The 13,870-nt window shown below is 48.0% G+C and overlaps 1 pseudogene; it reads right to left on the bottom strand.

Annotated features, from left to right (window-relative positions):
- Positions 1-11,748: 11,748 nt before the first annotated feature.
- Positions 11,749-13,293, bottom strand: LOC123097040 (uncharacterized acetyltransferase At3g50280-like; annotated as a pseudogene).
- Positions 13,294-13,870: the final 577 nt, after the last annotated feature.

Raw genomic sequence — 13,870 nt, 5'->3', positions numbered from 1 at the left:
ACGATGGCCGAAACCTGACTTCCTATATATAATTCTTCACCTCCGGACCATTCCGGAACTCCTCGTGACGTCCGGGATCTCATCTGGGACTCCGAACAACTTTCGGGTTACTGCATACTCATATCTCTACAACCCTAGCGTCACCGAACCTTAAGTGTGTAGACCCTACGGGTTCGGGAGATATGCAGACATGACCGAGACGCCTCTCCGGTCAATAACCAACAGCGGGATCTGGATACCCATGTTGGCTCCCACATACTCCTCGATGATCTCATCAGATGAACCACGATGTCGAGGATTCAATCAATCCCGTATTCAATTCCCTTTGTCAATCGGTAGTTACTTGCCCGAGATTCGATCGTCGGTATCCCAATACCTCGTTCAATATCATTACCGGCAAGTCACTTTACTCGTACCGTAATGCATGATCCCGTGACCAGACACTTGGTCACTTTGAGCTCATGATGATGCACTACCGAGTAGGCCCAGTGATACCTCTCCGTAATACAGAGTGACAAATCCCAGTCTCGATCCGTGTCAACCCAACAGACACTTTCGGAGATACCCGTAGTATACCTTTATAGTCACCCAGTTACGTTGTGACGTTTGGTACATCCAAAGCACTCCTACGGTATCCGGGAGTTACATGATCTCATGGCCTAAGGAAGAGATACTTCACACTGGAAAAAGCTCTAGCAAAACGAACTACACGATCTTGTGCTATGCTTAGGATTGGGTCTTGTCCATCACATCATTCTCCTAATGATGTGATCCCATTATCAATGACATCCAATGTCCATAGTCAGGAAACCATGACTATCTGTTGATCAACGAGCTAGTCAACTAGAGGCTCACTAGGGACATGTTGTGGTCTAAGTATTCACACGTGTATTACGATTTCCGGATAATACAATTATAGCATGAATAAAAGACAACTATCATGAACAAAGAAATATAATAATAATCCTTTTATTATTGCCTCTAGGGCATATTTCCAACAGTCTCCCACTTGCACTAGAGTCAATAATCTAGTTACATTGTGATGAATCGAACACCCATAGAGTTCTGGTGTTGATCATGTTTTGCTCGCAGAAGAGGTTTAGTCAACGGATCTGCGACATTCAGATCCGTATGTACTTTGCAAATATCTATGTCTCCATCTTGAACATTTTCACGGATGGAGTTGAAACGACGCTTGATGTGCCTGGTCTTCTTGTGAAACCTGGGCTCCTTGGCAAGGGCAATAGCTCCAGTGTTGTCACAGAAGAGAGTGATTGGCCCCGATGCATTGGGTATGACTCCTAGGTCGGTGATGAACTCCTTCATCCATATTGCTTCATGCGCTGCCTCCGAGGCTGCCATGTACTCCGCTTCACATGTAGATCCCGCCACGACGCTCTGCTTGCAACTGCACCAGCTTACTGCTCCACGATTCAACATATACACTTATCCGGTTTGTGACTTAGAGTCATCCAGATCTGTGTCGAAGCTAGCATCGACGTAACCCTTTACGACGAGCTCTTCGTCAGCTCCATAAACGAGAAACATGTCATTTGTCCTTTTTAGGTACTTCAGGATATTCTTGACCGCTGTCCAGTGTTCCTTGCCGGGATTACTTTGGTACCTGCTACCAAACTTACAGCAAGGTTTACATCAGGTCTGGTACACAGCATGGCATACATAATAGATCCTATGGCCGAGGCATAGGGGATGACACTCATCTCTTCTTTATCTTTTTCCGTGGTCGGGCATTGAGCCGAGCTCAATCTCACACCTTGCAATACAGGCAAGAACCCTTTCTTGGACTGATCCATTTTGAACTTCTTCAAAATCTTATCAAGGTATGTGCTTTGTGAAAGACCTATGAGGCGTCTCGATCTATCCCTATAGATCTTTATGCCTAATATGTAAGCAGCTTCTCCAAGGTCCTTCATTGAAAACCACTTATTCAAGTAGGCCTTTATGCTGTCCAAAAGTTCTATATCATTTCCCATCAAAAGTATGTCATCTACATATAATATGAGAAATGCTACAGAGCTCCCACTCACTTTCTTGTAAACGCAGGCTTCTCCATAAGTCTGCATAAACCCAAACGGTTTGATCATCTCATCAAAGCGAATGTTCCAACTCCGAGATGCTTGCACCAGCCCATAAATGGATCGCTGGAGCTTGCACACCTTGTTAGCATTCTTAGGATCGACAAAACCTTCCGGCTGCATCATATACAGCTCTTCTTTAAGATAGCCGTTAAGGAATGCCGTTTTGACGTCCATCTGCATATCTCATAATCATAGTATGCGGCAATTGCTAACATAATTCGGACGGACTTCAGCTTCGCTACGGGAGAGAAAGTCTCATCGTAGTCAACCCCTTGAACTTGCCGATAACCCTTAGCGACAAATCGAGCTTTATAGATGGTAACATTACCATCCGCGTCCGTCTTCTTCTTAAAGATCCATTTGTTTTCTATCGCTCGCCGATCATCGGGCAAGTCTGTCAAAGTCCATACTTTGTTGTCATACATGGATTCTATCTCGGATTGCATGGCTTCAAGCCATTTGTTGGAATCCGGGCCCGCCATCGCTTCTTCATAGTTCGAAGGTTCACCATTGTCTAACAACATGATTTCCAGGACAGGGTTGCCATACCACTCTGGTGTGGAACGTATCCTTGTGGACCTACAAAGTTCAGTAGCAACTTGATCCGAAGTACCTTGATCATCATCATTAATTTCCTCTCCAGTTGGTGTAGGCACCACAAGAACATTTTCCTGAGCTGCACTACTTTCCGGTTCAAGAGGTAGTACTTCATCGAGTTCTACTTTCCTCCTAGTTAGACCTTTCGAGAGAAACTCTTTTTCCAGAAAGGATCCGTTCTTAGCAACAAAGATCTTGCCTTCGGATCTAAGGTAGAAGGTATACCCAATGGTTTCCTTAGGGTATCCTATGAGGACGCATTTTTCCGACTTGGGTTCGAGCTTTTCAGGTTGTAGTTTCTTGACATAAGCATCGCATCCCCAAACTTTTAGAAACGAGAGCTTAGGTTTCTTCCCAAATCATAATTCATACGGTGTCGTCTCAACGGATTTTGATGGAGCCCTATTTAAAGTGAATGTAGCTGTCTCTAGAGCGTATCCCCAAAATGATAGCGGTAAATCGGTAAGAGACATCATAGATCGTACCATATCTAATAGAGTGCGATTACGACGTTCGGACACACCGTTACGCTGAGGTGTTCCAGACGGCGTGAGTTGTGAAACGATTCCATATTTTCTTAAGTGCGTACCAAATTCGTGACTTAAATATTCTCCTCCATGATCTGATCGTAAGAATTTTATCTTTCGGTCATGTTGATTCTCTACTTCATTCTGAAACTCCTTGAACTTTTCAAAGGTCTCAGACTTGTGTTTCATCAAGTAGACATACCCATATCTACTTAAGTCATCAGTGAGAGTGAGAACATAACGATATCCTCCGCGAGCCTCAACGCTCATTGGACCACACACATCAGTATGTATGATTTCCAATAAGTTGGTTGCTCGCTCCATAGTTCCGGAGAACGAAGTCTTGGTCATTTTTCCCATGAGGCATGGTTCGCATGTGTCAAATGATTCATAATCGAGAGACTCTAAAAGTCCATTAGCATGGAGCTTCTTCATGCGCTTGACACCAATGTGACCAAGGCGGCAGTGCCACTAGTATGTGGGACTATCGTTATCAACTTTACATCTTTTGGTATTCACACTATGAATATGTGTAACATTACGTTCGAGATTCATTAAGAATAAACCATTGACCATCGGGGAATGACCATAAAACATATCTCTCATATAAATAGAACAACCATTATTCTCGGATTTAAATGAGTATCCATCTCGTATTAAACGAGATCCAGATACAATGTTCACGCTCAAACTTGGCACTGAATAACAATTATTGAGGTTCATAACTAATCTCGTGGGTAAATGTAGAGGTAGCGTCCCGACGGCGATCACATCGACCTTGGAACCATTCCCGACGCGCATCGTCACCTCGTCCTTCGCCAGTCTCCGCTTATTCCGCAGCTCCTGCTGTGAGTTACAAATATGAGCAACGGCACCGGTATCAAATACCCAGGGGTTACTACGAGTACTGGTAAGGTACACATCAATTACATGTATATCACATATACCTTTAGTGTTCCCGGCCTTCTTGTCCGCTAAGTATTTTGGGCAGTTCCGCTTCCAGTGACCCTTCCCTTTGCAATAAAAGCACTCAGTCTCAGGCTTGGGTCCATTCTTTGACTTCTTCCCGGCAACTGGCTTACCGGGCGCGGCAACATCTTTGCCGTCCTTCTTGAAGTTCTTCTTACCTTTGCCCTTCTTGAACTTAGTGGTCTTATTGACCATCAACACTTGATGTTCTTTCTTGATTTCAACCTCTGCTGACTTCAGCATTGAAAATACTTCAGGAATGGTCTTTACCATCCCCTGCATATTGTAGTTCATCACAAAGCTCTTGTAGCTCGGTGGGAGCGACTGAAGGATTCTGTCAATGACCGCCTCGTCCGGGAGGTTAATGTCCAGCTAGGACAGGCGGTTGTGCAACCCAGACATTTTGGGTATGTGCTCACTGACAGAACTATTTTCCTCCATCTTACAACTATAGAACTTGTCGGAGACCTCATATCTCTCGACCCGGGCATGAGCTTGGAAAACCATTTTCTGCTCCTCGAACATCTCATATGCTCCGTGTTGCTCAAAACGCTTTTGGAGCCCCGGTTCTAAGCTGTAAAGCATGCCGCACTGAACGAGGGAGTAATCATCAGCACATGACTGCCAAGCGTTCATAACATCTTGGTTCTCTGGGATGGGTGCTTCACCTAGCAGTCCTTCTAGGACATATGCTTTCTTGGCAGCTATGAGGATGATCCTCAGGTTTCGGACCCAGTCCGTATAGTTGCTACCATCATCTTTCAGCTTGGTTTTCTCTAGGAACGCGTTGAAGTTCATGTTGACATGAGCGTTGGCCATTTGATCTACAAGACATATTTTGCAAAGATTTTAGACTAAGTTCATGATAATTAAGTTCATCTAATCAAATTATTTAATGAACTCCCACTCAGATTTGACATCCCTCTAGTCATCTAAGTGTTACATGATTCGAGTCAACTAGGCCGTGTCCGATCATCACGTGAGACGGACTATTCATCATCGGTGAACATCTCTATGTTGATTGTATCTTCCATACGACTCATGTTCGACCTTTCGGTCTCTGTGTTCCGAGGCCATGTCTGTACATGCTAGGCTCGTCAAGTTAACCCTAAGTGTTTTTGCATGTGTAAAACTGTCTTACACCCGTTGTATGTGAACGTAAGGATCTATCACACCCGATCATCACGTGGTGCTTCGAAACGACGAACTTTAGCAACGGAGCATACTTAGGGGGAACACTTTCTTGAAATTGTTATGAGGGATCATCTTATTTACTACCGTCGTTCTAAGTAAACAAGATGCATAAACATAATAAACATCACATGCAATTATATAGTAGTGACATGATATGGCCAATATCATATAGCTCCTTCGATCTCCATCTTCGGGGCTCCATGATCATCTTCGTCACCAGCATGACACCATGATCTCCATCATCATGATCTCCATCATCGTGTCTCCATGAAGTTGCTCGCCAACTATTACTTCTACTACTATGGCTAACGGTTTAGCAATAAAGTAAAGTAATTACATGGCGTTAAATCATTGACACGCAGGTCATACAATAATTAAGACAACTCCTATGGCTCCTGCCGGTTGTCATACTCATCGACATGCAAGTCGTGATTCCTATTACAAGAACATGATCTCATATATCACAATATATCATTCATCATTCATCACAACTTTTGTCCATATCACATCACATAACAATTGCTGCAAAAACAAGTTAGACGTCCTCTAATTGTTGTTGCATCTTTTACGTGGCTGCAATTGGGTTCTAGCAAGAACGTTTTCTTACCTACGAATAACCACAACGTGATTTTGTCAACTTCTATTTACCCTTCATAAGGACCCTTTTCATCGAATCCGCTCCAACTAAAGTGGGAGAGACAGACACCCGCTAGCCACCTTATGCAACTAGTGCATGTCAGTCGGTGGAACCTGTCTCACGTAAGCGTACGTGTAAGGTCGGTCCGGGCCGCTTCATCCCACAATACCGCTAGAGCAAAATAAGACTAGTAGTGGCAAGCAAGTTGACAAGATCTACGCCTACAACAGATTTGTGTTCTACTCGTGCAATAGAGAACTACGCATAGACCTAGCTCATGATGCCACTGTTGGGGAACGTTGCATAAAATAAAAAATTTCCTACGTTCACCAAGATCAATCTATGAGTTCATCTAGGAACGAGAGAGAGAGATGCATCTACATACCCTTGTAGATCGCGTGCGGAAGCGTTCAAGAGAACGGGGTTGAGGGAGTCGTTCTCGTCGTGATCCAAATCACCGGAGATCCTAGCGCCAAACGGACGGCACCTCCGCGTTCAACACACGTACGGTCAGCGTGACGTCTCCTCCTTCTTGATCCAGCAAGGGGGAAGGAGAGGTTGATGAAGATCCAGCAGCACGACGGCGTGGTGGTGGATGCAGCAGGGATTCCAGCAGGGCTTTGCCAAGCGCTACTGGAGGAGGAAGAGGTGTCACGGGAGGGAGAGGGAGGCGCCAAGGCTTAGGGTGCGGCTGCCCTCCATCCCCTCCACTATATATAGGGGCTAGGGGGGCGCATGCCCCCTTGGAGATCCCATCTAGAGGGGGGGGCGGCCCCCGGGGCAACGGCCCCCTTAGGGTTTCCAACCAGGGGGGCGCATGTCCCCTCGGGGGGCAACGGTCCCCTTAGGGTTTCCAACCAGGGGGCGCATGCCCCCTCGGGGGGGGGGGCAACGGCCCCCTAGGGTTTCCAACCCTAGGCGCCTTGGGCCCTTGGGTGGGGCGCACTAGCCCACCAGGGTCTGGTTCCCACACCACTTCAGCCCATGGGGCCCTCCGGGATAGGTGGCCCCAGCCGGTGGACCCCCGGGACCCTTCCGGTGGTCCCGGTACAATACCGGTGACCCCCGAAACTTTCCCGATGGCCGAAACCTGACTTCCTATATATAATTCTTCACCTCCAGACCATTCCGGAACTCCTCGTGACGTCCGGGATCTCATCCGGGACTCCGAACAACTTTCGGGTTACTGCATACTCATATCTCTACAACCCTAGCGTCACTGAACCTTAAGTGTGTAGACCCTACGGGTTCGGGAGATATGCAGACATGACCAAAACGCCTCTCCGATCAATAACCAACAGCGGGATCTGGATACCCATGTTGGCTCCCACATACTCCTCGATGATCTCATCGGATGAACCACGATGTCGAGGATTCAATCAATCCCATATTCAATTCCCTTTGTCAATCGGTACGTTACTTGCCCGAGATTCGATCGTCGGTATCCCAATACCTCGTTCAATATCGTTACTGGCAAGTCACTTTACTCATACCGTAATGCATGATCCCGTGACCAGACACTTGGTCACTTTGAGCTCATGATGATGCACTACCGAGTGGGCCCAGTGATACCTCTCCGTAATACGGAGTGGCAAATCCCAGTCTCGATCCGTGCCAACCCAACAGACACTTTCGGAGATACCCGTAGTATACCTTTATAGTCACCCAGTTACGTTGTGACGTTTGGTACACCCAAAGCACTCCTACGGTATCCGGGAGTTACACGATCTCATGGTCTAAGGAAGAGATACTTGACACTGGAAAAAGCTCTAGCAAAACGAACTACACGATCTTGTGCTATGCTTAGGATTGGGTCTTGTCCATCACATCATTCTCCTAATGATGTGATCCCGTTATCAATGACATCCAATGTCCATAGTCAGGAAACCATGACTATCTGTTGATCAACGAGCTAGTCAACTAGAGGCTCACTAGGGACATGTTGTGGTCTAAGTATTCACACGTGTATTACGATTTCCGGATAATACAATTATAGCATGAATAAAAGACAACTATCATGAACAAAGAAATATAATAATAATCCTTTTATTATTGCCTCTAGGGCATATTTCCAACAGAAATACCGCTGCAGACGAGGAGTGATCGGAAAGTACCACACCACTTTTCGAGGAGCTTTCTTCCTCTTCTTGTATCGAGTGACACCGCACACCGGACATATGGTAGATTCCGCGTGCTCGTCCGCTAAATGATGCAATTGTTCATGCACACATGGTATTTCACGTGTGGTAAATCCAGAGGACACCCGATTTTCTTTGCCTCCTTGAAACTGGTCAGGCACTTGTTCCCCTTGGGAAGACGTTCGTGCCAGAATGACATGTTCTCATCGAAGCATGCGTCGGTCATTTTGTGTTTTACCTTCATCTCCAGAGCCATGAGCGTTACTTTCAGGCGGGTATCCTCGGGCCTGCATCCTTCATACAATGGAGTAACTGCGTCTATCTCCAGTTGATCCAGCTTGGCTTTCTCTCGGGCGGCAGCTCTTGCTTATCCGTCTCCTTGAGAAGCAGCTCTTGAATATGAGGGTCCTGCACCCAGCCCATCAATGGTCCATCGTTGTCTGCTCCGGCATCTTCATCTTCATGATCATGCCCTTCGTCTGCTCCGGCATCTTTCTCATCATCATGTCCGGCATGTTCTACATGATGATTGTGTACTGCATCTACTTCGTGATCATGTCCTCGAGATTCTTCGTCTTCTCGCCCGCCCTCGCCGCGGTTGTCTTGCTGCCCTTCCTCACTTCTTGCCCGGCCCCCATGGACGACTTCATAATCATCTTCATCACCTTACCACCGATAGCCATCCATGAAACCACGCAAGAGCAGGTGGTCCCGCACCTGTACGGAATCCGGGTCCATAAGGCTCCTCAGCTTGCATCTTCGACACGGACATCTTATCTCCGTCTCGTTCTTTTGAAGCATCTCGGCCTTCACAGAGCTCAAAAGCCTATTCACAATGCCTTCGGAGCATGGTCGTCTCCGGGGTAGAGCAAAAGGATATTTTAGAACCAAGAAATTTTTTGGCATGACTTTGCCTAAAAATAGGACCAAAAATAATGCATAGTGCCAAATTCTCGCCGAAACGGAAATGAATCAACATTCCGGCAAAATATTGGCAACTGTCGCATTTCAAATACCGGTAGCTACAAACACAAACATATATGCAACACCACAAATATATGCAACACCACAAACATACGTAGATCTAGCTAGGCCATAAAAAGTGCATGTGCACGTTGTTGGAGGGAGAAAAAAATAGATCTACAACATAAAGAAAGTTTTCCCTTACTTACCTATCAAAAAAAAGCTAATTTAACCACTTAATTTGGGTGAATCTATGGTGCAAATGAGGTGAGGAGGAGGAGGCAGCCGAGACAAGCTTGGAGGAGGAGGTGAAGAGAATGAAGTGGGGAAAGTGAGTGTGGTTGGTGGCTGTCCAAAATATCTAGCTGGTCTCAAGTTACTAATGGGGCACCACATAACAATGCGCCATTAGTAACCCTGGTTACTAATGGCGCACTTGTTAAGTGGTGCACCATTACTAGTTTTGCCAAAAAAAATGTTAGTAGTGGCGCACCGTGGATGTGGTGCGCCATTACTAGTTTGAACTACTAATGGCGCACTACACTCTGGTGTGCCATTACTAGTTTTATTAAAAAGGTAAAAAAATTGTTAATAGTGACGCACGGAGTGTGTGGTGCGCTATTACTAGTTAAAACTAGTAATGACGCACTATGCCCTGGTGCGCCATTACTAGTTTTGGAAAAAAATTGTTAGTAGTGGTGCACCCTGGGTGTGGTGTACCATTAGTGTGATGGACACTATTGGCGTACCAACACATGGTGCGCCACTGCTATATAGTAGTGGCACACCACATGTGGTGCGTCATTAATGTCCATATTATTTATAGCCCTTTTCCTAGTAGTGCTGAGCCGAGCTCAGAAAAATGATTTGGTTGACACGCCCCTGGCCGGTGTAAAGTATTCCTGTGTAAGCTAATACAAGGCATTTTTAGATCACTAGTTTACAGGGGGTGTTATGTTATCCCATTGGAAGGATTGAAAATCCCTTCAAAACAAAACAAAAATTTGAAGGGATTCAGACGTTAAGAATATTTAGCAAGTGATTGCTACTAGTGCTTTAGAGCCCCGTGACTAAGATGATAATATGATCAATTTCTAAGAAAAATACACCATGATCTAGCAGATATTTATTCTAAAGAAGTATTTTCTTTACATAATGTTAAAGTACATATGCATATCTCTTGTATTTGATAGCATATGATTTGTAATCATCTCCTGCCTTATCTCTAGAAGATGCTTCTTGCCTTTCAAGCCATGTACCTATATAAACCGCACGAGAGGCTCAATACAACATCAATCATATTCCATCAATCCTTCTCCCTCTATCCTTCTACACATAACACTAACATGAGGGTTTCTTTTCACCCTGAAAGAGCCGAAGCTCTGAATTAATCAAACACTAACATTACATGATAATTCCAGGTGAAGAGGAAATACAACCCGGTCCTTGGGGAATCCTCTGCCCTCTCCATCTAGCACATGTCGATATTGCGGAGATGTTACTACTGCTAGAGATTCGTGCCGCTGCTGGAACAAAATCTAGAGTCCACACAAACAGACAAGAAGTCATTGATCTATATATCCGATAAGTGTTGATGTCGCCGACCCCAAAGGATCCATGGCCCAGAGAATAAGATGGTGATAGGTCGACTATACCTAAACGTATCTCCGAGTGAAAGAAATAACCAGATTGGCGTCGTTGTTGCGGAAGCAACACCGATCTTACGAAGATGCAACCAACTCCCCGTGTTTTCACAAAGAGAAATGCAAACTTGTCTACCCGATCTCGATGCTAGACCCGATATGGCACACACCGCTGAAGCCCAATAAGAAGCCACTGGAGACCTATTGAACACCTGCTACCACCACCATCGGAAGGGTTGAAAATTGCAGATGGCAGAAACCTACATATCCAGCCGATCTCGTTGTTGGGTCGATGGCACATGCATCATCGAAATGGAGTAGAAGTTGGAGGAACCATTATTGAACACCGTCGCCACCGCTGCTGGAAGGCACAGATTGACGGGCAGGCAGAGACCTACCTAATATCATATTACGAAGAAACTCTATATCCCACTGGTAGATCGGGGTTTCCCTGCACACTGCTATCGACGGAGCCGGTGGAAGAGGATAAACCCGACGATCTTTTGATGGAGGAAGGTGACAACGGAGGAGGAACACTAGATTCATGTGGCTAGGGACTCCCCCAATACGAAGGTTTTCCCCTATGTTTTGAACTTCGATGTATTTATATTTTGCCCGTTTTCAGAAATATTTGTGCCAGTGCTCCGAGACCTTATTTGTTAAAACTTACTCCTTTGTATTGAGATAAGAATGTCATTGTTTACTTTTCAGGAGGAAGACAATCAAATGAAATAAGATAGAATTTCTAGTTATTCTATAATATTTTCCTGGGTGCACCCTCTCTGAGGCTTTAGCTAAGTACTATACGTAGTAGATCTTTTTCGCTAACACCACAGATTGTATTCCATATCACACTTGCTATTTTACAGGCAACTGGAATTTTATTTCCGTTCAGTCGATTCCCGCATGGCAAGGAAACATGGCCAAGCCGAGACGGGGACGCCCTACTTGGCCGCGTGCCAACGGCTTCATTAGCGGAGGCGAGGAGGAGGCGGAAGAGGGAGAAGGTGACGGAGGAGGACAAAGGGGAATCCATTGAATGCATGAAAAATTTCATGCAACTGACCATAGTTTCCTGAAAGAGACACGATTATGATGATTATGCATCAGTGCTACTGGTTACGCCCACTGCGGCCATGAACTCCTCGTCGGCGACGAGCCTGGCGAGCCCCTCGGGAGCGAGGCACACCTCCAGCGCCATGCTCCCTCCGCGGCCTCGCCCCTCGTACACCGTCGCCTTCCCGTCCACCTTGTTCCCCGCGCCGCTCCGGACGGCCAGCGGCGCGCCCCACCCGAAGTCGTTCCCGTACACGTCGAACCGCGGCGAGCTCCCCGTCAACAACGTCGTCGGAGCGGAAACCACGAGCTCGGGCAGGTGCGCGAAGCTGGGCTCCTGCTCCTGGGGCCATGACGCGAGCTTGTCCCTCGCGCTCGCCTCGTCAAACGACGCCACGGCCCGGTTCAGCTGCCATGCCGCCCAGCCCAGGCCGTTGCCCATGATCTCGCCGGCGGATGATTTCGCGGTGACGTGCGCCAGCGCGTTGCCCGCGTAAGACGCTGGTATGCCGCCAACGCGGCCCCGACATCCAACGTAGACGATGTACGCCGTCTCCTGCTCCGGCGCGAGCCGCCGGGCGCGGCACACGGCGCGCCACAGGTGCGCGAGCAGGGCTTGCAGCGAGGAGATGGTGGTGGTGCTGGAGATCTCGCCGTTCGCCGTTGCCTTGAGCTTCTTCAAGGTCGCCGCCGAAAAATGGAGGAAGCATTCCTGCACCGGCGGAACAGATCTAGACACCGGCCGACGATGTCCTCCAGCTTGCCGAAGGGTAGAGGGATGGGGATGGTGCAGCCGTCGAAGAACCACTTGTCGAACACGGGCAACGGCGTGGACATCATAGCATCGTTGCCAGCGGCGGCGTCACCGGCACCCAGGCCGAGGCGGGTTAGCTCGGACCAGGTGTTGAAAAACTGCCAGAAGGTCGTCCCGTCGGCGACGCTGTGGTTCATCGACATGGCGATGAAGACGCCGTCGGCGAGCTCGGTTACCTGCGCGGCGAGGACCGGGTGCGAGTCGGCAATGGCGTCTGCGCCGAGCATCCCGTTGAGCGGGAAGAAGGACCAGACCACCCGCGGAATAAGGAGCGAGACAGTGACGTCCGCGACGGCGACGCCGGGCGCCACGGCGTGGACGAACTCGGCGCCCTCGCGGCCTCGCCGCTGCAGCGGAGCGAAATGGCGAGGCTCTCAGGCGACGCCCTGCCCTCTCTAGCCGGCGCCACGGTGAGGCGCCCGGCATAGGGGTAGAAGCGGTCCAGGGCGCGTGCGAAGGAAGAAGCCAGACGTTCGACGTCGACGTCGTGGCGTCCCTGTCCGCCGGTGGCGGGAGGCTTGGCAGGAGGATGCCCTTCTGAATGTACTCCACGGCGATGCTCCGGAGATCCCACGACGTCAGGTGGATGGCCTCCGCCGACTCGGCGAGGCCGTCGGTACCGGGCGTACCATGCGCCGAGACATGACTCGACATCGCCCATCGATCTTGGATTCTTGGTCCAGCTTACACGGCCAGCTCCGGAGTGACATAGCGAGTAGACCAGACCAGAGCAAATTCATGGCGTCTCGCTGCCACCTTATCTTGTTTCAGGCTTTCGCTTGGTGGGTCGATTTCCGTGCAGTGAGCCCGTGACACCATGATCGATCGTCGCCCCTCCCCGTGATTCAGCTTTGGACTTAGGACCATAAAACTGTAGATGAGCAAAAAATGTTTCAAAAAACACAAAAGGTAAACTGTTCGTCCTGTGGATGGATCTCTCTTGCAGTTGCAAACCAACAGAGAACGGTTATGCATTATCCTGCTGAAAGCTCAAAGAAAACGAGACCACGTTCGTTTCCAGGATTTCAAGTCCGTAGCAACATGCAATTCGGTAAGGCCGACTCCAACGGTAACAAGGTAGCAGTACTGGAAGGTGTGACTCGATCACCTCCTTTTCAGGGAGAGCTAATGCTTATGCTTACTGGGTATTTAGAGTATCTCCAATAGGCGTGCCAAAAGACGCGTCCACGCGGTAAAATCGACATTTAGCGCGCGCGGCCCGGTTTTGCGCGC

This window comes from Triticum aestivum, chromosome 1B, assembly GCF_018294505.1.
Source record: "Triticum aestivum cultivar Chinese Spring chromosome 1B, IWGSC CS RefSeq v2.1, whole genome shotgun sequence".
Taxonomy (NCBI): Eukaryota; Viridiplantae; Streptophyta; class Magnoliopsida; order Poales; family Poaceae; genus Triticum; species Triticum aestivum.
Note: the sequence above shows the minus strand (reverse complement) of the source record. Positions and strands in the feature narration are given on the sequence as shown.